General features: G+C 44.3%; 1 protein-coding gene across 4 annotated transcripts in view; it reads right to left on the bottom strand.

Annotated features, from left to right (window-relative positions):
• Nucleotides 1-25370, bottom strand: part of LCLAT1 (lysocardiolipin acyltransferase 1) — a 1406982-nt gene that overhangs the window by 1295636 nt on the left and 85976 nt on the right. For all 4 annotated transcript variants that reach the window (XM_069608660.1, XM_069608659.1, XM_069608662.1 and 1 more), the window contains one exon: nucleotides 11989-12050. The gene's annotated coding sequence lies outside the window, so the exon portion shown is untranslated. The remainder of the gene's footprint in view (nucleotides 1-11988; nucleotides 12051-25370) is intronic.

Raw genomic sequence — 25370 nt, 5'->3', positions numbered from 1 at the left:
AGAGGGTCAGACTGGGCTGCCCTGAAAAGTTTTTCAACCCTGGGATTGACTGCTCTGGTGAGGTTCGGGTTCACCAGGGACGGGTCTATTCTTCGCTGAATGGACTTAAGGATCGGGATGGTCTGGGCAACAGGCCTCCTTTCTCCCACTAACTCCTCTGCGAAGTCCCTCTCCTCCGGGACACCATGGGTGTCAATATGGAAATGTTCTGCTGCACGTGCGAGAACCTCGTTTAGGAGGGGTTGGTTATCGACAGGGGAGTCGGTAACTGGGGCTTTGTTTTCTACTGGGGAATCTACTCTGTAGGTTTCAGGGTCTTCCTCTTCCTCTTCTTGGTCCTCATCATCCCCATAGTATCCCGTCCCGGTTTGCTCTTCTACCATGCCAAATTCTTGGTCCTCACCAAAGGAAGCCTCTCCTTGATACAGTGAGTATGGTCTTGAGTATGGTTGTACCTTGAAGGGGTCTGTAGACCTCATCGGTGTTTCAAACCGGGGCTTCTTACTCAGGGGGATAGGATCATTAGAGCCTGAGGGTGTCGCCCCTTGTGGATCATACGAAAGGAAATGGTCTGGATTTTTATCGTAAAAATCAGCCAAAGAAGACATCCTTGACATGACCCTATCTATGTCTTCACTGGACCATTTTTCGGAACTGGGAATGACTCTCTCAGCAAGTCACAGGGATTTATCTTGAGTAGATTTGCTGGTTTTAGACATATCAGCAGACCTGGTCTTGTCTTTCTGTTTAGGGGGAGTGGTGTGTTTCACAGGTGTGGAAGAGTGCAAAGGTTGCTTCTTCTGCTGTTTTCCCCCTTCCCCGTGAGTGGAAAAATGTTTTCCCTGTCCTTTTGTGGCTCCGGAGGTTTTCGACGCCTGGCGTCGAGGATTGGGGGTAGGGTCCCTGTCCTTCGAACGTGGGGCCTGATTTTGTCTGCGGGCTCCGACTCCTGGAGCGCGGCCTGGGGGTGGAAGTCGTCTTCGTCCTCCGACGATCGAACTTCTGTTAGCCTAGGGAGCGAGGCACTCTTGGCAAGAGTGGATGATTGCCTGGAGTCATGCGGCGATCTCGATCGAGAACGCCCAGAGGACACCGAATCGGACTGTTCTGTTTGTGTCCCTTTCCGAGAACTCGACGTCGTCGAGTCTCGGTTGGACTTTGTGTGTTTAGTGTGTGTGGTGTGTGAAGCGCTTGTGTCGCCCGGGGGTCTTCCCCATAGCCGCCCTGCCGGACGACCTTCCGAGGTCGGGGACTTGCGCTCGGCTGTCTTTCGACGCCGTAATGCCCTCGGCGTCTGAAAGTACGGCGTCGTTGAAGGCGCCCTCCGCTCCCATGGCCGCTTGCCTGGCGTGGTGGGCCCAACGCTTCGTCGAACGGTCCTTAAGTGTCTTAGGTTTAAACCTACTACACGCTCTGCAGTTCGGTTCGGGGTGGTCCCTCGGCAAGCACAGATTGCACGTGGCGTGCCTGTCGGCCCAAGGGTATTTGCGATTGCACTTGGGGCAGAATTGAAAAGGGGTACCCTCCATACGCACCTTGAGGCAGCGGGCTGTTAAGTGTAGGAAATGTATAAGGTGTACCTATATACCAAGAGTGTAGAGTATGTACAACCCCCCACTCTCCCTACTTGCAGGGCCGAGGCCAGAGGCCTTCCGAGGCCAGAGGCCTTCCGAGGCCCAAATCCGTCGTGCAGCAGCCGACGGTCGATTTCTTCTCCAGCCGGCGTCGAGTGTCGAAGTTCGACTTTGGGATGGGGAAGGACGTAAATAAATTCATATTTTAGCAAAAGTTTGGCTAAGGCCAGGGGACTCCGCAAAATGCTTCTGACCAGTATGGCGGAAAAAAACAATCTGAGGATCCTAGACGCGTGAGGGATCTTGGGTACAGTGGACGTCACACTAGGGATAGTATTACTGGCACGCCCTGTGTCAACGCCCATTTTCGAGTTTCGAAAAACAAACTGTAATACTCCGCAGCTTCCACTAGATGTCGGCCTATGCACAGCATGTGATCTAAGCAGATTCCACAAGCCTCAGAAATATATATATATATATATATATATTTGACAGAAAGGTGGTGAGGGGCGCACTCTGGTTCCCGGCTAGGTGTACCTTTCCACAGATGATTGCAAGAGGCAAGAAAGCGCTAGGAGGAGAAGATCTACTGGACTGTGGAAACGTACACCCAGCTGGGAACCAGAGTGCGCCCCTCACCCCCTTTCTGTCAAATGCTTTTGGGAGTCCCGGGCTCCAGAGGTGGTGGCGCCGGGGTGACACATGCCCGTACTAAGGAGAGCCACACTGTTGGTTTTCTCCCCTCCCCCCAATTGGAGATTTACACTGTGTAATTGGAGGGTGAGTTGGTTCCTGGCTATTTGAATTGACTACAGCAACCAGAATTCCCTGAGGCCATCATTGGTATTAACCATTAACACCTGAACAGACTGCCTCCCTGATGATTGCAAGAGGCAAGAAAGCGCTAGGAGGAAAAGATCTACTGGACTGTGGAAAGGTACACCTAGCTGGGAACCAGAGTGCGCCCCTCACCCCCTTTTTGTCATATATAATATATATTCAGTGAAAAAACGATGTTAAACGGACGTTACGGTTAAGTTGCACTCATAAAAACCTATGAAATAAAATGAAAAACATTGTTAAAAGGACGTTATGGTTACAAGCAAAACTGTAAAACCCTTGAAATTCGCCAGTCCTGGTAAGCTACGCAACCATAACTCGTGCCACCACTGTGCACTGCTAAGACTAACACCCAATACTTGAAAGATGACATCACTGATGACATAACATATCTGGACCACTTGTTTTTGTTCACTGACATGTCTGGACCCGTTTTTTTCCATCAACAGTAAGATTTTTTTAACATGGAAATGGTGCTTTATATCTAGAAGTTAACCTTGTCCTGTGTTGTTAAGGTACTTTCCTTAGGGTTTGGCCTCAGGTCATGGTGCACATACATGGGGAAAGAAGTACGACAAAGACACAATTCATTTGTATACATGATCACATACAACAATGACCATAATAAATGGACCTGGATAGCTATCCAAGGTCTCTGCAATCCCCTTTGCAGACCAGGCATCATTAAAACACCTGGATAGCACATGCACACCATTGCACAAGACAGCCTTCTACCCTTTTCACTTTTATGTTTGCAACACTCCCTCATTGCCTGCTTTCGACACATCCAACCAGCAATCGCTTCAAAAACTCTACATGCAAACCTATCAACATATTAAACGTCCACACACCAACTGTCACTTAACAATGTTCTACAAATATTTTTCATCTGCATTTCCTTTACATATACAAACAAATTGTACACAATACTACTATAAATTCACACATGCATTGTGCAGTAAGAGAAGTGTATTAATGAAAGGGGTAGTAGGGATGGGCAAGGGCTTCTGGGAGCTCCGGAAGAAAGCCAATGAGTGCCAATGTGGGAGGCCACTACCTAAGTGCTCGGGCGGAAAAGTCCCAAGGGTGGGGTGCAAAGCCGCTAGGCAGTGGGCCCGCAAGGGCAGTGCTGAAGGGGGGTAGGGGGTACTTGTGTCAACTAGGTATAATGCCTCGAACCTGTGAAGTTAATGAGGCATCAGGCCACGTCTCTCAGTGGCAGTGGGATCAGTTAGCAGAGAAACGAGAGCTGGAAAGAGAAAGACAAAAAGCGGAGTTCTTATATGTTTCTGTAACTTAAAGAAGTCTGACTCAAAGTCTAAAAGGGGCAGGGACACTGTTCCAAAAAAGGCACCAGCTAAACAGAGAAATCTACCTCCCCCTCTCGGTTTGAAGAAGCATTTCACAAGCAGACAATTGGAGTTTAAGAAGCACAAGGCTCTAGCAGGGGAGTATTTAGGGACAGAAAGTTGGAAATAGCGTGGCCCCATGCCCCAGAAAGCCATGTGGTTCATGCAGAGGGTCTTCAATTTCATCCTTACAGCCACCAGAAGCCACTGTAGAAATGTTAGGGCTGCCAAGATACGATCCCTAACCTTCTGGCCAAGCATAACTCTTGCAGCCCTATTCTGGATTAGCTAAAGGGGAACTACAAAACGAAGGCGGAGGTTGATGAAGAGGCTGTTGCAGTAGTGCAGCCTACAGAATATTAGGGCTCTCGAAACATTCCGCTTCCGAGGGAATGTAAGGAAACGTAGAATTCCTGTAAAGGGTTGAAGCTCAAAATGGCCCTTCTTCAAAAGGACAAACATGTGAGGAGTTAAGGAAAGAGAGGAGTTAAAAATAACCAAGGTTTTTGGCCTCACAGGATGGCGAGGATAGAGAGCCCAAGGAGAGTGCCCATGAAGGAGGAAGGAAACAGGGCACAGGTGTCCCAATAAGAAAGAAAATCAGCATCTTACTGGCACTCACACAAAGATCGTTAGCCGCACACCATGCCTGGATCACGGTCAGAAAATCAGGAATCAGAGAGGCAGTTAAGAAAGTAGTAGAGGGAAGTTTCAAGCAAAGCTGTGCATCATCAACATAACACTGGAAATTAGGAGAAAAGGAGCAGATGAGGTGAGCCAGAAGGGCAGGATACATATTAAAGAGCCACAGCGATAGGATAGAACCCCTGGAGACACTGCAGGTATAAAGTCTGGTGGTGGAGGACAAATGGCCCATTTGCAGCTGGAAAGGCCTGTTAGTCAGGAAAAAGGTCAGCCAGTCCAGTCCCCGATCTGTGATGGAGTGCACTCCATATTCCTGTGATGCCAAAGGTATCATGGAGGTAAACAATAAACATAGAATGGTTCACTGTGTCAAAGGTGGAGGACAGATCAAAGAGCATTATCCTCAATTGTACTACAATCAAAAATACCATATACACTTCATATATATTACAAATATTGTATACTCCCCTTATATTACCTACTATAACAATACACATATCACTAAAGTGTATGTGGCCAGTGCCCAGATCCTTGGGGGCACGGCCCACGCCCGTGCCCCCAAGCATCTGGCCACAGGCCACAACCACAACAATAGAATTAAACCATATAACAAGTATGTACAATACACCTTCAAATAACACTCAAATCCCAATAACGTCCAATTCACAGCACACACACCATCACCTACACAGCTTTTTTCACCTATAAAAAGAGCTAAACATTTTTTTCCACTCCCGCCCCGTTTCCAAGACCTTTTTCGTCCACAAAATAACCCCAAATATATTTCCCAGACTTCTTTTCCTCACAGCACTGTCCGCGGACAAAGGCCGCGATCCGCCCATCCAATATGGCCATCGTTTCGAAAATGGTAAGGCACCTCGTATTTTCAAACATCCAATCAGCGTGCGCCTGTCTGCAAATTTTGGTGACCCTTCGTCGAATGGCGCCAAAGTTATCAGCTGCCAAAAAGTACTGTTTCTAAAAGTGATGCAGAGAAGAATAACAAAGCACACAAAGAATATGTAGAGGAAGTGCCTACCTCCAGCGCCCGGAGACAGTCATGGGTGTGGTGGTTCTTTAAGACCATATGGGGGGTCCCAAAGGCTCTGTCGGCCCGTTTTAAAAGCATTGAGGGTCGGGTCATACTTCGTCATAGACAACATGGGCAGTACTCTTTCGGGACCACCTCCATGCAACGCCACACCAGATCCAATCACCCAGGTGCTCTGAGAAAAGTTGCTTATTTCTCAGGAAGAAGCAGGTTAACATTCTCTACCCCCATCTTCCAGCACAGAGCGTATATTCCTGTGGGGAAGAGGATCCCACCACCTGCCTCGCAGGCCATACAGCCGGCTGTTGGTCCTTACCTTTCGAGGGTCACAGTTCTCTGTATGACCTGCGACACACCACTCAGGGTGGAGCAGTTTTAAAGTACTTTTAAGGGTTTGGTGAAGGAGCACGGGAAATACTGCCCCCTACCTTACATTTAAGGCCCGCCCAACATCTTTCCGTGTCCACCTGCCCCTTCGTATCTATGGTTCATGCCCCTTCCCTTCCCTTCCCCCACCTTACCTCAGCTGTCCTACAAAAAAAAATAATCCCCCAAAAAATATAAAAGCCAGAAACACAAGAAATTGAACAAAAAAATAAAATTCACAGTACTTTTTGCAGTGCGATAGTTTGCGGACACCAGGAAAATTCCAAGAGTGGGGTTGGGGAATTCAATAATTTTAATTGTTTATTCTTCATAAATGGTTGCTCTTAAAATAACTATCAATGTTTTTCCAACTTTCACAAAAAAGCTTGAAATGCTTTTTTTAAAAAATGTTTTATTTACTACAACTAAATAAAATACTTCACGACATATTTCACGACATGTTTCACGAGTTCACAAAAATTGTTTCGGTTCATTTTGGATATTAAAAGAAAAATCTGATTTCCGACAGTCAAATTCACTCCATCTCCTCGAAAAAGATTTACATCATCCAACTTGATATTTTCATTGTGATAAGATGCAATTCCTAAAGCATATCAAAAATCACATACACCTCCATTCATAAGCTGTCTACCTTCTTCCATCTGAGGACAAAACAAATTGAGAAGTATCCATATTTTTCTTCGATTGATTTCAGAAAAGATAATCTTGGCAGCAGTACACAGTTCCATTAGGCTTTTCAACATATTCGTCAGTGATATATGATATGGCATTTATAACCTGCAAAGATCCTGCAGTCACATAGCCCAAACTGTTGCATTTATAATGCACAACAATAATATCTGGACGTTTAAAGTGAGCCATCCTCTCACATAATGGTAATAAGGCTACCCAGTTTAGCCCACAATCTGCATACCACAAGATATCCACTTTGCCCAATCGAATAGTAGCAGAGATGCCATGAGTTTCACTATAAACCTTCAATGAATGTACCCAGGAATCTCCCACCATCCACACACTCTTCTTTGTTGTGTGTAGTGATGATGGCTATGGCTGTGAAGAAGCAAACACTTTGTACCCTGTACTCCTGTACACTTCGACTCCTCCTCCAGACCCACAAAACCTGATTGGCTAATCCCCCTTATAAGACCCGTATGGCATTGTGGGTATGCAAAGTGGCTGAGAAGGACTAAATCCTCAAAAAGTATGCAGAAGGAAATTGGTCATCAGAAAGTGAGTGGCATGTAGCATAGTGTGGCTCGGTGGTAGGGGAGTCAGTAAAACCTTACACATCCCAAGCCGCAAGTATTTGCTCTTACAAGCAGTTTTGGCAACTAAAAAGTTTCTGTGGCTGGTCGGACTTATCTTCTTGCGTCATCTATCTCTAGTTGTGATCATTATTTGTCTATGCACTACTTCATTGACTAATTTCCACTGCCTTGGCTTTTACTAGCACATTTTTCTCTGGATTTATTTAATGTTTCATTCTTTCGGCTCTCTTTTTTCTGCTTCATTGAATGATTCCTTGAATGCAGTTATACATAAAAGTGGTGTACCAAGCATCTTGACGCCCTAATTACAGGCCAATATGCCGAACGCCCCAAAAACTAGGTAGTAAAAATACTCTCAACAAAAAATAGAGAACAGATACATAGGAGCTTGCGCATATGCTTACATCAACACAACTCTACAGATACACTGGTAACATTAGAGCAGTATGGCCAGATCTGAAAAGGAACTTTAGAAGTAAATGGCATCTTTTTCATTTGAATGGATTACAAAAATATATTGGTTTTGGAGTTAAAATATATAGTTTACTCCACCAAAAATCCCTCTTTTGGAATGGCAATTCTGTTTTTACTCGCTAAAATATTGCAGAAACAATAGATTGTCCAGAAAGGAAAATATAAAAACATACTTCTGTACTGTTGAATTACCAGCAGCAAAATAGGTCACTTCAGGTTAACTCAGGTTAACTCATGAAGAAAGGGTGGAGGGAGACAAGAAAAAGGAGGGCATACATCGTAGCTGATCTTTCACAGGTCTTGTCTCATTCAGGGTAAGTGCATAAAGGGGAGGAGCAGTTGGCAAGGGCTAAGAAAGGAAACAGCAGCAAGTAGACGAAGTGTTAAAAATAAAAGAAAAACAGACTTATTAAGAAAGATTAGAAGTACGAAATGGCACATGCAGATGACGCACTACTACTACAAGACAAAGGAGGCGTGGGCTCTGCCAGGAAACTGAAGATCATATTAGAGTCTATCAGCCAGAGCTGTGAGACATAAAAGGGTGTGACTAACATGCAAGGAAACATTCAATCTGGCAGGAAAGCGTGTTTTAAAACAATTGTTTAGTTCTTTCCGGAATGTTGGGATCCAGTCTTCATGTTATTAATGGCGGGGGAAGGAAACGGTGCCACCAGAGCTAAGTGAGCTATTCCCCAGGCACTTCCTTCTTGAAAGCAGTAGAAGACAGATTCTTGGCGGTCGAGGATCTTTATGTTTTATATGGGTGGTACCTTTTGAAGAGGCCAGAGAGGTACTCTTAACTTCCCATGAAGAGCCTTGTGAATGAGGCATAGGACCTAAGGTGATTATTTGTTCCAGGAGAAGCCAGTGGAGGAAGGGGCCTTTAGGACTGGCTTCATGTGATCATGCAATTATGTTCAGTAGGAGCTTGGCAGCTTTATTATTGATCACTCAAGTATGTAGATTAGGTGTTTATGGAGGCCAACGTATGAGCTGTTACAGTAGTCTAATGCGGCTAATACCATGGCCCTGGTAAGCGCCACTTTGCTCTGCATCTTCAGGAATGGCAAAACTACTTAAGCATAGGCAAGTGGCTGTGGTAAGGTTTCTGTAATGTGCATGTTTGCAGCATCTCACGTTTATTTATTTTATTATTTGTATAGCGCAAAACAGCCCATAGGCATTGCGGCGCTGTTACAGATGTAAATACATTTCCTTAGTTTCACCTCTGCCTTTTGCTGAACACTGCTCTGTGGCAACAAATTCACCTGGTTTTTGGGACAGCTCTGCATTTCGCAATCGTCATTGCAAAGGAGCAGTATTTCTGAAATCTGTGTCCCCTCCCTCTCACAGCCACTCTACTTCGCATAGCTTCCTCCCTATGGGCTCCATGGTAGCGGATTCAAAACTTCTCTCACCTTTTGTTCTCCTCCTTTGACTCCTTTCAGCTATATCTGGTCTCTCTCTCTTGCTATCCCACAGAGCTGCCGACTCAATAACATGTCTATGAACACTGTCCATGTTGTCAAATAGCTTGGATTTCTATTAGATCACTGGTGCATGACCACAACAAACACTTTTGTCTATCTTCCAATTTTCTTCTTAATTTCTTGTATAAGATACACATATATTTCTGTTCAGGTCTTGGTATGATTGTGGTTGGATTGGAGAAATTTTGTCCTGGCTGGGGATCACATCTCCTCAGCTGTGCCTCTTGGCATTGTCGTCTATGCTGCTTCTCGCAAATATGATCATATCATCCCTTTGTAGGTACCATTCCAAATGCATGTGCCCAAAGGATCATCTGAATCTGGATGGTCTGATCGTGCGACTGGATTAGATGATTTTTGATTTGCGGGCATTGATCTCTAAATTGTATTCCTCTGCATAAAACGGTAGAAGCTTAAGCTTAAACAGAAGCCAAACCAGAGGGACATCAAATAAAATGTCATCCTCAGATTCAGATCTGTTAGATTGGTGGGAGGTAGAAGAGCAGATGTGGGGACACATGATGGACATTCAATGTGTGGCACAGAACCAGATAATGGGCCAGCAGGAAGACTCTGACGAGGAGGAAATGACAGAGCAGGAAGTCTATGTTGCAATTCAGAGACAGCGCAGACAAAATGTCCTTGGATGGGTCACGAGCCTTTGGGTGAACAGGAGCCTGCTTTGGTGGTGACCCAGAAGGTGCAGGAATTGCACATGGGGGTGGCATGACCGATGGAGGAATACCAGGAGTGGATGCTGGAATCTCCACATAGTCATCAGAAAACACACCTTCAGGACATTCAAAGTCTGTATTAACGACGTGTGCCAATATGTCCTTGGGGGGACAATAGAAGGACACACAACAGCAGGAGGGACATAAGGATCCAGAGTAAAAAGCGGGTAGGCCTCATCAGTACTGAAAGCAAAGATGTGTAACCGAGGGCCTGAGAAACCACTCTTCAAGTCACAGAAGAAGAGGCATGCACCTTGGTTGTGGACGTAGTGGTAGGATTCCATGTGTTAAATGCAAACAGAAATATCGCCATACAAAAATATCGCCATATTTCTGCGGCGATATTAAGGCATGGAACCTGCGGGGGACACCCCCACAACCCTTGCATTATATTTAAAGGAGCGGGGGACACCCCCGCAGCCCCTTCTCCCAAAACCCCCCAAAATTATCTCCCCCAAAAATATCGCCTATGCCCGTGCCTGACGACCATATATATGGCGATATTTTTGGTGGGGATAATATGTAGTGATACCGGTGGTAGCAGCTGTGTATGGAGGCTGTTGCATCATCAATGGAGTTGTTAAAGAGTTCAATAAAGTGGATGTTGACAGGGCCGTGGGTGTGGTCACTTACAGGACGGATGGTGTGACCTGCTTGTGAGCGATCAACGAGGGTGTCGTTGATGGGGCAGCAGAAGGTGCCGATGACTGCTTCTTCACAGCCGACAAACGTGGACCAGCAGAAGACGAGGAAGGGTGCTTCATAGACTTAGCCGTAAGGGCATCACCAATTGTGCCACAGACTATGTGGCCGACGCTGCTGTCGATGCCTTGGCAGCCGGAGCGTGTGTGATAGGGCCTTTTTATATTCTCTACCCATGGTAAAAATCGTTGTGAGACCTTTATCTCTTTGTAGAGGGAGTTTGCTCTAGGGGTCTGCTCTGACATAGGGAAGCATGACACCGGACAAGCAAGTCACTAAACTACTGTGACTGTCCCTGAGCGCCTCGTTGGAGAATGACTGGTAAATGGAGCAGTCATTGATCTCGTGGTCAGGGTAACGACAAAGATTGTTGTTGTAAAGATCTTGCATGTATACTTTCTTCATCGGACAGTCTGCAATAGTGTCCACGGTCACATTAAAGGCAGTCACTGACGGTGTCTGAAAAGACCCTCGGAGGCGATAAGAAGCTTAATCTGAACTGCAGACGGGTGAAAGGAAGCACAGACCTTCTCAAAATGCAGAAGTAGCCACTGGAAAATGAGAAATAGCAAATAAGTCATCGACCGTATGAAGAGATTTTTGTGAGGACTCCCAACACTAAATGTGCTGTAAGAAATCTGAAGATGACCTCCAGGGATAGAGCTAAGAGAGACCCATCTATTGGCTGTGGAGCAATATGACCCAAAATGACTAATGGAGTACTACAGTGGCAGCAGTTTTAAAATCTAAATGTAAACTGCTTTAATGTTACAGAGGATTCCCAGTCTGACTGCAGGGAATATTCAAACAGCATGTTAATCTATGAAAGTTCCAATACTGGAGAACAAGACATGACCTGCAGGATTATATACAGAATTACACTGCCAAAGCAAGGGAGCTGTTAAACTGCTGGGTGAACTGTGCCACATGCAATCTTGCCAGCCATATGTTCAGAACACACAGGCTATTGACATAAGATATCTACATACCAATGTTCCAAAATATCTTCAATATTCACTTTTAGTGATCCCTTTATTGCCAGCACCAATCGGCATACAATTTTCATAATTATGTTACACCCTTAGACACATGTTTCTTTTTGTTTTAATATAGTTTTATATTGTCTTAATGGTAGCATAATCCATATTCACTTACTCGTGTTCAACACAATCACACGCATGTCATGTCTTATGAGCTTGGCACATACTTAGATCAGATGTCTTGTGCACCACAAACCGATTCTCCATACAAACTGCTGCCACTCATCTGTGAGCCATCTGCATTGTCATATGTGTAAACCTCCTGACTGGTGTGACTTGTAACACACTAGCAGCAACCATGTGCCATCAATCAAAACACTTACCACTAAAGTATCTGACACACACACACACACATACACACTTCTCGCAGGAAAGTGAACTCTACACATCTTTGTTCTCTTGTGACATTACTTCCATTGTTCAGGTCTCACCTTCACATCTCCAGCTTGTCATATGAGGACTTTTCAGGCAGGTGGTATTTTCAGCACCGCACCTGCAAAACAGTAAAAGTAGAGATGTGTTTCTTACTTAACATAAGACCTAGAGGCTGTGGAACCACTCTCTCTAAATGTCTGTGTCAATGCAGATTTGCCGAAACTGTATTGAGCATGATATCACAAAACAAATCCCATTCAAAACTACATAGAAACGAAAAATTTGGTGTAATGAAAAAGATTGAGGTCACCGATAATTTTGGCATGTTGTGCAAGATCATAAGCGGTGCTGGTGGTGTTAACCATCACTGATGAATTGGATGAAGTTTGGCTCTTCAAACTACACCGTTGCATACACACTGATAGAGTTCAAGATTTTTAGGTTTCCCAACATTCCACAAACGTAAGCTTTTTATGGAATTTCAGTGCCTTTCTGCTACGCATGTATCTTTTATGTCCTCTGAATATGTTAAATTGACTATTGTTTTGCCATGTAAACCCGACAATCAATCAAGTCTGACAAACACGAGGCAGAACAAAAATAAGGTGCAACAAAGGAGGACTGCAACTAGAAGAGGGCACAGTCTGTGTTTTCATTAAACTCAGGGGGAACTGCTTAATGTTAAAGGATATTTGTACCGCGCACTATCACCACCGGAGTGGTCCCCTGAGGGAGTGGGGGTTTAGTGGGAATGAGCTGGAAAATGCAAGAGAGCAATGATGTGCTGTTGGCAGCCTCAGCCCGGTGGGTACGTTGGCTGGGCTTTGGGTGTTTTACAGTCGGTAGTCGTGTGCTGTTGTGCAAGTCTATGTGTGGTTTGTTTTGTTGTTGCAGTGTAGTGAAGTTTGTGCGAATTGCTGTGTTTTAGGCTTGTGGTTTTGTGTGGTTAGAGTTTGAGAGGTGTATGCAGGGGGATGAATTTGTTAGTAGATTGGTTAGTTGGCATTGCTGTCCTTGCAATTATGTCTAGGTGCGATGTTTGCTATCATTCACTATTCAATCCGAGTGTGGTATTTGCTAATTTTCAATAGTCTGTCTAGATGTGAGGCAGGCTAGTGATCACAATTCCATCCAAGTCATCATTTCCAGTTTCATTTAAGTGTGGCGCATGCTAACATTCACAATCCTGTCTAGATGCGACACAAGCCAAAGTTCAGAATTCCATACGTATTGGTGCATGCTAACAATCACATTTCTATCTAGAAGCGACGCAAGCTAAAATTCAGAATTCTAAGTGTGGTGTCCCATCATGTACAAACCATGACTGATAGATGGAACCACTGCACTTAGATAACATAATGGAGCAGAGCCTTTTTCTCCCAAAAGGCAACTTTTAGCCCCGATATGTATTGAGCTTTCACATGTTGATGCTTATGAATAAAATCACAGGACCGAGGCAAGTGTTTAGTTATTTAAAAAATGATTCAATATAGTTACGAATATTAGGCATAAAACTTTACAACATTGCAGGGAGGCATAATGATGAACTTTTGCTAATTGTGAAGGAGTCGGTTATGTATTGAAAACTGACTCGAAGAGTTCATTCTCACACACATGTGCCAAGGGATTCTAGTGATCTGCTATCATTCTCAATAAAACCAAAAACTCATATGGTCAGTTAAAAAATACACGGCTCAGTTCGGCATGCAATGTGTCAGAGATTGGATGGAAACTCAGTGCATGTAGCCTTCCTTTCTTCTCACAGTGATAAGACTGATGCAAAAACATGGGAACGTGTTTTCTGTTCATTTCACCCTGACATTCTTGAACTATAACATTCCAACTTTGACTTCTTCTGGTGTTTGCTTGTCACATTTCGCTAACATGCCACACGTAAGGACAACATTTCTGCACATACCATCAGGAGGTAAGTTATGGGTGGCAAACAGATAATAAACACATTCCTAAACTTCTAATTTTCTGTCAAAAGAACCCCTTTCAAAATAAAAAGTGAATGAACACAAATATTGAGTTCATTCATACCCAGATACAAAAGTCAGAAATGTTTCTTGTGTGAGAACTTCCAAAACCATTCTATAGACATGTAATTCTGAGAAACCTGTGAGTCAGAGATTACGTTGTGCAGAACTGAATCTCCTGCTCGGTTTTCCATCTGTGACGAAGACAGTTGAGCCACAGAGAAAGAGATACAGGCGAGAGGAAGCCGGTAGAAGGAGCACATGCAGAGGAATAAGTCCTGTTACCACTGCCACACAGTCCAAAGCAAAGTATGCCGAGACACGGAGGCAAGCAACGCCATGGAAGGCCACTCCAATAATATTGAACATAGACCCAATAGCAAGCAGCGAGAACAAGTGACCTGATGACCATATGAAAGCGGGCCAGCTACAACCTGGAAGAGCAGATAACAAAGGTGAAATGGCGAATGCAGAGCCACCAGGTAGAGAAACAGAGAGGTGTACATGGGGTGGAGGGATGAGGGGTTGACGAAAGACGCCAACAAGAAGAGCGAGAGGCCATGCTGTGTAGCACCTGAGCAAGATCTGGTCTGAACTAGAAGTGGGGAGGAGAGAAAGGCCAGTAATCCAGCAGACAGATATGCAAAAGTCTCCTAGAACGAAGTGAGGCCGAGAGACAGAGGCGGCTCTGAGCTTGAAAGAACGAATTAGTAAGAAACAGACAGAGAAGCCCATATATGTTGGTGCCGTCGGAAAGAGTACTGAGGGACCCAGTTGCAAGAGGAAATTCCACGTTACATGAAAAACCATACCAGCAATTATGAAAAGTCCTTTTGCAAGTAGAAATGCTGTGTGACTAGAAGATCCTGAAAGAGGAGATGAGTCACGAGAATCAGTATTTGTGCCAGTAGAAATGCAATGTTTCATTTGCTAACCCTTAAGGAGGAACGGGCTAACCAAGAAAAGGATCACTGTTAAAGAGAAAAAGCATGTGATTAAAATAACTCTGAAGGGAGAAAAGGGTTACAAAAACAGAGCAATCTGAATGCCTGCGCGAAATCAAAGCAAATCATATGTAACAAAAATGAGTTGTTTGCCTAATAAAAAAATGAGATCCCTTGAAGATGAACAGGTTCACTTTGGGGACTTCAGTCCTAATAAACTCTTGTGAGCGTCTGAAGGAGAACGAGTATGTTCACGGCTTGCCGCGTTACAAGCAACAAATGACGCGCTCTTTGTTACTCCTTCAGTAGCTAAGCGAATAGCCTCATATATCATCCCTTTTATTACTAAATTTGTCTCTCACATCAGGGGTAGTACCAGCTATTCTGAAGAAATCTGTGGTTATGCCAGTGCTGAAGAAGAACAATTTAGATCCTAAAAACTTCCAAAACTACAGACCAATAAAAGGACTGTCATGGGCAGCTAAAATCCTGGAAAAAATTGGGACGACCCAGCTGCAGGGACATGTGGATCAAGCGAACATGTTGGATCCATTGCAATCTGGCTTCCGACCAGGTTTCGGGACAGAGACAGCATTATTGACAGTATGGGTCGACTTGCTGGAGACGGCGGACCAGGGGGGCCTGTCCCTGCTGGTCATGCTGGATCTGTCCGCCACATTTGGTACGGTGGACCATGGGACGCTACTTAAACGCTTGAGAGAAGTAGGTGGAGTGGTTTCGATGGTTTGAATCATTTCTCTCAAAAAAAGAACAGAGTTCGACTTGGAGATTTCCTGTCGGACTCTGTATTATTAAATTGTGGAGTTCCACAGGGATCTTCTCTCTCCCCGCTGCTTTTCAATTATGTGTCAAACTACTCATGGACATCCTGAGGAAGCATGGCATACACTTCCACTCGTATGCAGATGATAACCATGTGTTCATGAGGATACATAACCTAGAGGAGACATATGAAAAAGTGGAACAGTGCTTGCAGGAAATTCAGACCTGGATGTGTGCCAATCAGTTATTGCTGAATGCCAGCAAAACGGAAGTGGCTTTATTTGCCTCAAAATACCATCTTCAGCAAAAGCAATTACACCCCACCTCCCCCATGCCTCCTGGGCACACAACTGGAGTTCCCTAAGAAAATTAAGAAGATGGGCTGCATCTGGGAGGATAACATGCGAAGTGGAGCTCAAGTTGGTGGGGAGGTGCAGGCAGCATTTTACTCACTACGCCTGCTGAAACATATCTTACCTTTCATTGTGCATGAGGATAAAGCAGTGGTCATTGGTACTCTGGCCAATTCTAGACTAGACTATGGAAATGCACTACTGTCGGGTATACCAGCTTATCAGCTACGCCCGACTGCATGTGGCTCAAAATGCAGCAGTCAGGTTAGTACATAGGGAAAAGAAAATCAGCCCCAATCTCGAATTTAAAGGAGAGCCTTACACTGGTTGGCAATAAAGCAGAGAATTGAGTTTAAGGTTCTGTGTTTGGTCTATAAGTGTGTCAACAAGATAGGTCCAGGATATCTATCGGACAAAATTAAGAAGTATGTTCCCACCCGACAGCTGCGCTCAGCAGATGATAATCTGCTTCAGATACCACGTTCTAGGTATGTGAACAAAGGGGACAGCAGATTCTGAGTCTACGGCCCAAGAGCATGGAACAAACTACCTATAGAAATTATGGAGATAACAACTCTCCCGGCATGCCGTAGGGCATTGAAGACCCACTTGTTCTGCTAGAGTCCTGGACCCTGACTTGATCTATACCCTCTTATACCTAGACCTTCTTTCTCTTTACATAATGAATTGGGTTAAGGCACGTCACTAATTGCAAATGATACATTTGCGCCCAATCACACTCACTTTTATTCCCACAAAACAACTGTTTTGTGGGAATAAAAGGATTCAAAAGGTTTCAAAAGAGGCAAGAGTGACTGGACTAAAACAAGTGTACCTTGGCAATTGTAGTCGCAACAAAAAGCCTGAGGATTACAAGAGGACAAGAGACTGAAAACAAGATCAATTCCTTACTGAGAACAAAATGACGATTACTTCAGAGACTGAACACCTGATATTCAGAACCAAGAGGGCAATGTCCTTAGAACTGTAGACGAGATTAACTGAAGAGACTGTGTGAAATATAAATCACAAAGTTAATCCAGTCAACTTGACCAAATATTAAAAACCCTTTGTATTTAACGAAAGAGTCTGCATCTTTTTACAGATTTCCCACACTGCTTTAATGAAATTCATGGCAGCTTTCACTATCCATTTTTTGTATCTTGTCTGTTTTTTTGCTCAAGTATATACGAAAAATTGTATCAAAACAAGAAAATTAAAAGGTTCCTGTTATTTATGTACTACACAAATTTGATGGGTTCATAATCAAACAAAACAAATTAATAAATGGAGGCATAGTTTTGCGCCCGACCCTACTGACTATAATGCATCCTTACTTCCGACACATTCGACTATGTAGCACATCTCTTATCTAGTACAAACTGTTCCGTTTACTTAAGGCATATTGCACATAGCATGCAAAATGGGTTACTTTGTCCGATATAGTAGTTTATAGAAATGGCTTTTGTTTCTTCTGTAGGTAAGTGCTCGTCTCTGACATGCGGAATGCCGACCCTTAGCAACCTTGAATCAGAGCAAAGCCTCAGCCCTTCAACTTCAAGAGGTCGCTAATCAGAATACCGTTAAACTGAATAAAAAACGCTATTATTACAGTGGTTGGAAGCTACGGGGGGGGCATGAAGTGCTGTTTGAAAAAAGGTCTTTAAAAAAGTATCTTACCAAGGTCTTTTGTGTATATATATATATATATATATATATATATATATATATGTCACAAATCTCTCAAACGACAGATTATGCTCTTGTTTTCAAGACGCAGCACCAGGAGATTTTATTGTGCACATCAAATTAACAATAGGAAAATGGTCCACCTGGATGCAAGCATTAAGGAGCACCAGGACACAATAACACTGTTTTGTTATATACTCTAGACCTGTAAAACCTAAGTTGCAGACATTTGCATACCCCCACTGTTGACTTGTACAAGGACTAGTTATTGTGCATTTCAGTAGTGCAGATCCACAGGTATATGTCAATTCCGTTTCCCATAAACACTTGTTACAAAGTGTGCAAATGTGCCAAAGGACCATATTCATTGCAATTTATTTTCCAGCTCTGATAAAAACCTGTTGCCAAACCCATTCTTTACTAAAAAAAAAAAATTAAAGAAGAAAAAAAAACATATTTTGATTATTTTACACTTTAAAACGGGTATTATACACGTTCAAAATGTATTATAGATACCTACTCTCGGATATCAGTGGGCAAAGCCTACTCACTACATTGGATCCTCTCTCACTTCCAATAAATACCTTGCTCAAAAGCAATAGCGATTAATGACCATATTAAATGTCTCTAGTGCAGTAACTTTCCCTATCAAAGAGTAAGTCCAACCTTGCTCCTCTCCAGATCTAACTAACACTGGGAACTTTCACCCAGTTTCAAAACTCGTGTACACGTCCAAGCTTTTGATGGGTGCCAAGGTTTTACAGAAGCAAAATGTTTTCGAAAGTGACAACTTATTGACCCTCCTTCAGATGGGTTTCCATCCAAACAAGCCCACAATCTTCATTGGTTGTTGCAGGGAGAAAGGTTGGTGTTCTGGGGTTAGAGTTTTCAGTGGCCGTGGGTTCTGAAAGCCTAGCCCAAGACTAGGTCAAATCCTTTCTGGTGTACCACAAATAGGCAACCATTATAACCCTTCTCTTCTGCACCATCTTAGTTGTCACCTCTTCTTAACAGTTTCTCTCAAAAACAGGTTAAACTGGTTTCCTTTTTTGGGCTTCAATTCTTCATTTAAATAGAATGTTTGTGGGCAGGACAAAGACTGATATGCAAATGGATATTTCCCATCTGTGAAAGGTACAGTGATCAAAAAGCAGATGGCTGCGAACTCTCAATGTGGTTAACAACCACTGAACAGGTTATCATGCCTTGTTCTTCCGAGAGAGGGGCGCCTGCTACCTTTGTTGATTTTTTTGAAGGAACTTCGGGTTGGTCACCCTATGTTACCTCGGGCAACCAGATGTGGACTCCCTGCTCACTGTGCTTAGAGAGGCTCAGCTCCACCTCACTGATGATGCCCAACAAGGCTGAAACACGTGTATGGGGTTGCTGTAGGTACTCTTGTTCAGAGAGGAGTTGCCATAGCATTTCGGTGCTGGACTGCCCATGTGGGCAGGACAAAGACTGATATGCAAATGAATATTTCCCATCTGTGAAAGTTACAGTGAGCAAAAAGCAGATGGCTGCGATCTCTCAATGTGGTTAACAACCACTGACCAGGTTATCATGCCTTGTTCTTCCGAGAGAGGGGCGCCTGCTACCTTTGTTGAATAAATAGAATGTTTGCCCTGGACGTTTAGGTAGGGGGCCTCTTGTTAGTATGCTCTTTTTGTCTCAAACCTGATACCTAGGGTATCATTCAGAATGTGAGGTAAATGCACTGAAATACTGCCTAAATCAGTTCTGATTACCACCACTAGGTCCTGTGGGTTTCACCACAAGATTAAAAGTGGTGTTATTGCAGTGTAATTCATATAGGACTCTATTGGGGATTGTCGGAGGAATTACCTCTCTCAGAATTACCAAGTAAATGCTCCACTTTTCCTCCCAAAATTGGGGGAATTACCACTCGGTAATTCCACCGGTGGGGAATTGCCACCAGTGGAAATTCCACAAAAATTCCTAATTTGGCGGTGCAGGAAAATCTGAGGAAATTCCGTCAACATAAAAAAAAAATGGAGGTAACGGAATTACTTCCATTTTTTTTTTCCTGCACGCCAAACTGGGAATGAGGCCACTTGTATCCATCTTCCTTGGGCCCATGTTATGAACCAGCCACAGATATGAAGAATACACAAATGTTCATTCATAAGGAGATCTCTATGGCCCATGAGGTTGACAAAGTTGTAAAAAAAGATTACTCCATGTAGTGACTATTGTACTCATAGACCATAGATGCCTTTACTCCATACTTGTAGAATTATGTCCTACAGGGACAAAACTGGAGTATTTTTAGCAGCACCAAAAAAAATAAAAAAAATCTGTCTATACTTTTTATGCAAAGCCAGGAGCATGCTGGCCACCTCCTGCCTCCACACACCCTGTCCCAGGCTTTGCCCCTCAGTTCTTTTCCATACGCCCAGGTCAGTACTTGACTGATGGCCAAGTTAATTACAAGAGGAAGGTCGGTGTATGGGGGCAAGGGGTCAATGGACTAGGAGTACAGTAGTCACTAGAGAAACCTCTTCATATTCCTATGTCCCATCCCCTTGCCTCCAAAATTGTGAGGTTCTCAAATACTGACATAAGGGGAGGCATTAGTACTAGCTTAGCCAAAATCTTTTTTAAGAACCGACTGTTTAAACAGCGCATCTGCACTGAAGAGCCAATTTAGACAGTAATGTCTGCAGAAGCAACCCATGCTGCTGCCCTGGAAATCACAGTGTAAGGGACATGCCAGTGAAACGCAGCAAAAGCCATGTTAGCCCTTACCAAATGAGCATGAAGCCCCTTAGGTGGAGGCTCGCCTTGAATAAAGTAACACTCTTCAAAAAGATGAGACTGTCCACGTAGTGATGGAAGCCTTAGAAGCCTGCATGCCTTTGTTAGGACAACCAAAGTGTCTTCCAAAAGCCTGAACTCCTTGGTCCAACTGAGGTAACATTTGATTGCCCTCCTCACATTTAGAAAATAAAGGAACATCTTTGCATACAAGGTAGGATTTGGGGAAAACACAGGTAAATGTGAAATAACTTTTGGAACGAAAGAGGGGTGAGTTCTAAGGACCACCTTATCCTTGTGGAACAAACTAAAGGGTTCGCCAGCAAAGAGAGCTTGGATCTCATTGAAAACCCTCCCTTAGGTAACGGCCACCAAAAAGCAGTTCTCCAACAGACCAAGTGATCATCGGTTGATGCCATAGGTTCAAATGGTCTATGGCAGACCATCATGAATAACACATTGAGGTCCCACTTGGGACATACGGCCCTCCTCAGGTGGGAGTGGAGGGATGAAGAGCCATTAAAGTGGTGCGAGATAGGTGTCTATAGTCGAAAGATCCATCCTGCAAGACAATCTGCAAACTAGAAACCGGATGGGTTATAAAAATTATGTTTCCTAAAGAGCCCAAGAGAGGATACTTATTCTTCTCCAAGCACCAGTGACAGAAACTAGTCCATTTGCTCTTGCACTTACAGCAGGAAGAATCCTTCCTATGTCTGTTTCATGTGTGCATATTGTCAGAGGGCAAGACAAGCTGATTTAGGGTGAGCTGCTTAGGCACCAGGCTGCTAGCATATCGATTGAGATGAGTTTTACAGAATCCGTGCCCTGGTCAGTTTCATGAGGTTGAAAAACCAAAGTGTGGCTGGCCACCAAGAAGCCATTAATATCAACAAGCAGCCGCCTGACCTCTGAAATTTACGTAGGGTAAGATGAACAATGAGAGAGGATAAAAAGCAAAGGCATTCATCCCTTCCTAAGGGATCTCCATAGCATCTACCTGGAACTTAGTACTGGCCTTCCATTGACACATATAGAAGATATTTCCTGTTTTGATGTATGATATGATATTTTATTTGTATCGTGCTCATACACAAGTGGTTCAGAGCGCGATGAGGCAAGGGGGGGGAACAAGTGAGGACAAAACTACGATCTTACTCGGCCCAGTGACATTGAGAACGTGCAGATGCAGGGGAGAAGGAAGGGGGAAAGTGCAAGGGAGAGGGGGAAGGTGGAAAGTGCTGAGCAGGGGATAAAAACAATAACAACTGGTAGTGCAGCCAGCAGGGTGGCAAGTGCAAGGTTTAAGGCGCAGACAAGGGGTGTCTGATAAGTGCAGGTAAGGGGAATGTAGGGTTACAAATACAGATCCAAGTGCAAGTGTTGCCAGGAGGCAGTGCAGGTGTGTGGCTGGTTGGGCAGGGACCTGGGCCCGAAATCAAAGGCTAGCCAGGTGCACGCAGCCGAAGCAGACAGATCAGCAGGGGAGTGTAAGAGTGAAGGCAGAAGCAAATAGGAAGATCTTCAGGTGTTTCCAGAACCGGAAATGGTTCTCCTCAAGTTTGAGCAGCATGGAGGCTGTTCCAGAGGGAGGCCCCAGCCAAGGAAAGAGATCTACCCCCAACTCGTTGCTTGGAGAAGCGACTGAAACCGAGGGAGTTGGAGGTGGAGGAGCGAAGTGCTAGAGGGGGAAGGTATTTACAGAGGGAGAGTTGAAGGTACTTTGGACCCAGGACCCAGAGAGCTGTGTGGACATAGCAGAGGGTCTTGAACTTAATCCTTGCAGCCACTGGGAGCCAATGAAGAGATTTCAGGGCTGGAGAGATACGATCCCAGGTGTTGAGGCCAAGGACAAGTCTCGCAGTCCTGTTCTGGATGAGGTGTGTAGCTGGGTGGGCAGGGATCTGGGATGGGGGGCAAATGGTCTACGTGGGGAGACCTGACCTGATGGGTGGCAAATAGGTCTAAGTGGGGAGAATAGTTCCAGTGTAACTTTTTAGTTTAAATTACACCCATAGTTCCAGCAGAATAGGCAGTTTAGAGAATCTGATTCAGGGTTTTCGAAACCCAAACGTTAGCCTGAATAGTGATACCTTGATGAAAGGACCACTCCCACATTCCCACTGCGCCAAAGATTAAGGGTTCTGGCTTCATGCCCCCTTGCTTGTTTATGTAAAATATTGATGTCCAGTTGTCCGTCCAGACTAACAAATCTGTTTCTGATATTGGGCCCAGAAAGATGGCCCACAATTTCAGGATGTTGAAGTGATCTGTGTGGTCCTGAATGGTCCATAATTCTAAGATCTGAATTTTTCCCCAAAGTGATGCCCGACAACAGCAGGAGTCCATTGTTATCGTCACTGGGGGAGTGGATACATAAATGGCATGCCCAACAAATGGATGTCCAGACTGGACCACCAGATCAAATCCAGTAGCATTTCTTTTTAGAATTGTAAGAGTCATTGATTTAGGGTCCATAGCCAATGACCATGAGGATCTCAAAGACAGATGAATCCTCATTTTCAAATGAGCCCAACGGACCGCAAGGATGGAAAAGAGCATAAGGCCCAACAGACTTTGGAACCACCAAACCGGTACTGATTTTCAACAGAGGAAGAGCTAACGCATGTAGAGAATGTCTCACTCTCTACGTGGTGGGGAAGACCCGGGCACATTAAGTGCTCTAGCGGAAGCCAATAAAAATCAGATCTTTAGAGACAGTCCATGAAGACTACCCATGAGTTTTTGAGAGCCCTACATGCATTAATATGAAGATATATTTGGAGATGTTCCCTGTTAATTGCTGCTACTAAGCCCTCACCAGCAAGTAGCACAGGGATGGATACACTTAGACAGTGTGATGAATATGGCGATATCCTCACTACTTTCCCTGAAGCAGCTTCCTCCTATGTGGACTGGGACGGCAGCCACTACCCGATCAGGGAAATGGTGAGGTATGGCTAGAGGAAAACACCCCCCGCTCCCTTTTCATTTTAGGGATGCTCCATCGATTCCCCAACCTCTAGTTACATATTGTCATTCCCCTCCACAACCTTTTAGTAGATATACTTAATTCTTTCCACATGATACCACTACGAATCACATGCTAGCCACTGACATGAGGAAGCGAACAGGAGTAGGGAGGGTTACACCAAGTGAAACTTAGTGTACATTTCCCCAATAACATTTCAAAGGTAGACTCATAACCACTAACACGAGGAAGAGACTTTAAACTCAGCCTTTAATTCCTCAATACCATGCAAGAGGAAAATCCATGGCCACTGACACGAGGGAGAATGGTGGAGTAGTGATGATTACTGGGACTGAGTATCAATTGCAACGGGCTAGTTGTTTGAGAAGAAATAGCCGAGCCGGGAAGTTTAAATGCAACCCAAACTCAGCTAATGGAGGTCAAGGCACTCGCGCGAAGGAGAAGGAGTGGAGAGAGCTGCAGACACGAGTCTGCCAGCTGGTCAGGAATGCTGCAGAATACCACGCAGAGGAAAGAAGCGATGTGGCAAATAGCAGAAAAGCAGACGCAAACTTGGGAAGGAGGTGCTGGTGGTTTAAGACGGAGAAGCAAACCGCAAACAGAAGAAGCAAGTATGGCACATTGGGTGCACACCAAGCCAATTCAGCAGAACCAACGAAAAAGAATCAATGCCATAGGCAACCAGTAAGCCCAGAGAAAGTGAAAGGGTTACAGGGTTGCCAACAAATCCCTCGCTATTCAAGAATGCAATATAACTAAATGGAAAGGCAGGTGGTGTAGAAACTATACTGCTTCATGAAAACAAAGGAAGAAAGCAATTGGGAATCCTTTAAACAGATCAAAGTATGTTCAAAGCAAATTGCAAATGGAGCAATAATGGAGCAATAAAGTCATACCTGAAGGAACAGGACTTAATTTGAACATCTTGGCATTGACAGACTCATTAGTCTTTGGTTGAGTTAGGGTAATTCCTCGTAGCTAAGGGGTGAGGCATTTTTAACCCTTTTTCATTTAAATAAACGTTTGTAGCCACAAACATGTCTCATCTGTGTCTGTGTCTCATTCCTGGTTCCTCACAGCAGCCTGAAGACAAAGAATCCCAGAAAGGCAGAGAAGCAGCCCAGAGAAAGGGTGAAAACACAGAAATGTGATGTGAGGCAAAGGAGCTTCGAGCCAGCCAGTGAAGCCAGAGCAACACGCAGACCGCCTCCAGCCACAGATGTGCTCTGCCTGAGCTGGAGAATGAGAGCAGAAGCAGAGCACGACCCGAGCTTGGGTCGGAGAAGCCAACTGAGCTACCCTAAAGCTAGTGAGCCCACGGTGGAAGGTCAGGCAGAGGGAGGGAACTGGAGAAGGCATTCCTGGTACCTAACTGGAACAGGAGGCACATTCCTTATGGCTTACAACACAAACCGAGTGTACACCAGTGATAAGAGGAACTTTGCGGAAAAGCATTTGCCCTCAGATTTTGAAAGTGAATTAACATATGAGAGAACCTGGAACCCTCAGGATACCAGGTGTTTTGCGAGTCTGGCACCCGCAGCCAAATAATATCAAGCAACTATATGTTTTGTGAGTCAGAGAATCCCAGGAAAGATTCATGCCCTTAGGACTTTGTTCTGCATTGAATGTGGAAAATACCTGGGGAAGGGAGTCATTTCCCCTGGAGTGAACTGCAACATCCAGAGGAAGGGGCTATCCTCTTAGGCTACAAAGACCTTTGTTATTATTTTGAACTTTTATTTTGGTAGAGAGAAACCTGGGGAAGGGAGTTATTCCCTGAAACTGTGAAAATTATCCATTTGAAACTTCAGTTGGAGGTACACTGTTTTGTTGAACTTGAACATGTGTGCACTTTTCAAACCAAAGACGATACCCTTAACACCTTAGAGTTACTTTTAGAATGAGAGGAATAGGATA

The sequence above is a fragment of the Ambystoma mexicanum genome, chromosome 4q (genome assembly GCF_040938575.1).
Source record: "Ambystoma mexicanum isolate Mex_15411 chromosome 4q, UKY_AmexF1_1, whole genome shotgun sequence".
NCBI lineage: Eukaryota > Metazoa > Chordata > Amphibia > Caudata > Ambystomatidae > Ambystoma > Ambystoma mexicanum.
The sequence above is the reverse complement of the archived record's forward strand: the minus strand, read 5'-3'. Positions and strand labels throughout refer to the sequence as shown.